The following is a 3,643-nucleotide window of genomic DNA, read 5'->3' as shown; positions in this document are numbered from 1 at the left end:
CGGGGCAGTACAAATTTAAAATCCCATATTCCTCTCGATTTATGAGGGCTTTAAACAAAATATATCGTCCAGATTCGTCTTTTATCTGATTTAGAATTTTTGAAAGGGAAGTTCTTTCGAACAAGAATAACAACTCTCCTGCTTTTTGAGCGAAAAGAAGAAAAAAAGGCCTGATCAGATCCACCCTGTCGTAATTTCAAGTGTTCTTTATCCGACAGGTGTGTCTCCTATAGGAGAGCTATATCAACTCTTTCTTTCTTCAGATTTGATAATATTTTCTTCTTTTTGACTGGCGAATTACTCCCCTTGACATTCCAGGTGCACCACATAACCGACTGATCCACCATAATCATCCAGGCAAATCCGAGACCCCTCAGGAGGGGAAACCCTATCCAGAACATCCCAGGCAGAGAGTATACAAAATTTACAAAAATAAAGGCTCTCTAATACACTTGCAACAATAAAAAACTATTTCTAAATACAAAAATATATAAAACGTATCTAAGTGGAGATTTCCCCCTTTGTTCCCAGGGGGTATCACTTCCTTACCCCCATCTCGTTCCCCCCCAATCTCCTACCCACTAACTTCCCAACCATCTCCTTCCCCCCATTTCCTTCCCCTTCCTTCCTCCCCTATCCCCTTCAACCCCTATCTCCTTCCCCCTTCCTTACCCCTATCTCCTTCCCCCATCTCCTTCCCCCTTCCTTCACCCATCTTAATCCCCCTTCCATCGCCCCCATCTCCTTCCCCATCACATTCCCCCTTCCTTGCCCCCATCTCCTTCTCCCCAACTCCTTCCCGCTTCCTTCCCCACCTCCTTCCCCCTTCCTTCACCCCATTCTCCTTCTCCCCATCTCCTTCCCCTTCCTTCCCCCCCATCTCCTTCCCCCATCTCCTTCCCCATTTCTTCCCCCATCTCTTTCACTCCTATCTTCTTCCCCCTTCCTTACCCCGTATCTCCTTCTCCCCTATCTCCTTGCCACTATCACTTTCCCCTTCCTTCCCCCATCCCCTTCACCCCTTATCAACTTCCCCCTTCCTTCCCCTATCTCCTTCCCCCATCTCCTTCCCCCTTCATTCCCCCTTTCTTCCCCCATCTCCTTCCCCCTTCCTTCCCCCCATATCTCCTTCCCCCTTCCTACCCCATCTCCTTCCCCATTCCATCCCCATCTCCTTCCCCTATCTCCTTCACCCTTCCTTGCCCCCATCTCCTTCCCCCCAACTCCTTCCCCCGTCCTTCCCTATCTCCTTCCCCCTTCCATCACCCCCTATCTCCTTTTCCCCTTCCTTCCCATCTCCTTCTCCCCATTTTCTTACCCCTTCCTTTCCCCTACCTCCTTCCCCCCTCCTTCCCCCATCTCCTTCCCCCATCTCCATCCACCTTCCTTCCCCATCTCCTTCCCCCTATCTCCTTCCCCCTTCCTTCCCCCACAATCTCCTTCCCCCTTCCTTCACCCCATCTCCTTCCCCCTTCCTTCCCCATCTCCTCCCCCATCTCCTTCCCCCCTCCTTCCCCCATCTCCTTCCCCCACAATCTCCTTCCCCCTTCCTTCACCCATTCCCCTTCCCCCTTCCTTCCCCCATCTTCTTCACACCTCTCTCCTTCTGCCATCCTTTCCCATCTCCTTTCCCTTCCTTCCCCCGTATCCCCTTCTCCCCTATTTCCTTGCCCCATCTTCTTCCCCCAATTCCTTCCCCCTTCCTTCCCCCTATCTCCTTCCCCATCCCCTTCCCTCTTCCTTCTGCCCTATCTCCTTCTCCCCTATCTCCTTCTCCCTCTCCTTCTCCCCGATGTCATTCCCCCCTATATCCTTTTCCCCATCTGCTTCCCACCTATCTCCTTCCCCCTTCCTTCCCCCAGTATCTCCTTCCCACCTATCTCCTTCCCCCCATCTCCTTCCCCCTTCTTTCCCACCATCTCCTTCCCCCCATCTCCCTCCACCCCTTCTCCTTCACCCTTCCTTCCCCCCATGTGCTTCCACCCTATCTCCTTTCCCCATCTCCTTCCCACTTCCTTCCCCCTTCTCCTTCCCCCGATCTCCTTCACCCCATCCCCTTCCCCTCTATCTCCTTCCCCCATCTCCATCCCCTTCCTACCTCCTATCTCCTTTCCCCATCTCCTTCCCCCTTCCTTCCCCCATCTCCTTCCCACCTCTCTCCTTCCCCCTTCCTTCCCCCATCTCCTTCCCCATATCTCCTTCTCCCCTATCTCTTTGCCCCATCTTCTTCCCCCATCTCCTTCCCCCTTCCTTTCACCCATCTACTTCCCCCATTCCCTTCCCTCTTACTTCGGCCCTATCTCCTTCTCCCTAATCTCCTTCCCACTCTCCTTTTCCCCTATCTAATTTCCCCTATCTCCTTCCCCCATCTCCTTCTCCCCTATCTCCTTCCCACCTATCTCCTTCCCCCTTCCTTCCCCCCATATCTCCTTCCCACCTATCTCCTTCACCCCATCTCCTTCCCCCTTTGTTCCCACCATCTCCTTCCCCCATCTCCCTCCACCCCATGTCCTTCCCCCTTCCTTCCCCCCATGTCCTTGTCCCATTTCCTTCCCACTTCCTTCCCCCCTTCTCCTTCCCCCAGATCTCCTTCACCCCATCTCCTTCCCCTCTATCTCCTTCCCCCATCTCTTTTCCCTTCCTTCCCCCCATCTCCTTCCTCATCTCCTTCTCCCTTCCTTCCCCCATCTCTTTCCCCCTATCTCCTTCCCCTTTCCTACCCCCTATCTCCTTCCCCATCTCCGTCCCCCTTCCTTCCGCCCATATCTCTTTCCTCCTATCTCCTTCCCCTATCTCCTTGCCCCCATCTCCTTCCCCATTTCTTCCCCCATATTTTTCACACCTCTCTCCATCCCCCTTCCTTACCCCCATCTCCTTCCCTCCTCTCCTTCCCACCTATCTCCTTCCTCCTTCCTTCCCCCCATCACCTCCCACTATCTCCTTCCCCCTTCCTTACCCTGTATCTCCTTCTCCCCTATATCCTTGCCCCTATCTCTTTCCCCTTCCTTCCTCCCCATGCCCTTCACCCCTTATCTCCTTCCCCCTTCCTTCCCCTATCACCTTCTCCCATCTCCTTCCCCCTTTTTTCCCCCTTTCTTCCCCATCTCCTTCGCCCTTCCTTCCCCCCATATCTCCTTCCCCCTTCCTACCCCATCTCCTTCCCCATTCCATCCCCATCTCCTTCACCCTTCCTTGTCCCCTATCTCCTTCCCCCCAACTCCTTCCCCCGTCCTTCCCTATCTCCTTCCCCCTTCCTTCACCCCCTATCACCTTTTCCCCTTCCTTCCCCATCTCCTTCTCCCCATTTCCTTACCCCTTCCTTTCCCCTACCTCCTTCCCCCCTCCTTCCCCCATCTCCTTCGCCCATCTCCATCCACCTTCCTTCCCCATCTCCTTCCCCCTATCTCCTTCCCCCTTCCGTCCCCCACAATCTCCTTCCCCCTTCCTTCACCCCATCTCCTTCCCCCTTCCTCCCCCATCTCCTCCCCCCATCTCCTTCCCCCCTCCTTCCCCCGTCTCCTTCCCCCACAATCTCCTTCCCCCTTCCTTCACCCCATCCCCTTCCCCCTTCCTTCCCCCATCTTCTTCACACCTCTCTCCTTCCCCCTTCCTTCCCCCTATCTCCTTCCCCATCCCCTTCCCT

This window comes from Chiloscyllium punctatum, unplaced genomic scaffold (genome assembly GCF_047496795.1).
Source record: "Chiloscyllium punctatum isolate Juve2018m unplaced genomic scaffold, sChiPun1.3 scaffold_116, whole genome shotgun sequence".
Lineage (NCBI taxonomy): Eukaryota > Metazoa > Chordata > Chondrichthyes > Orectolobiformes > Hemiscylliidae > Chiloscyllium > Chiloscyllium punctatum.
The sequence above is the reverse complement of the archived record's forward strand: the minus strand, read 5'-3'. Positions refer to the sequence as shown.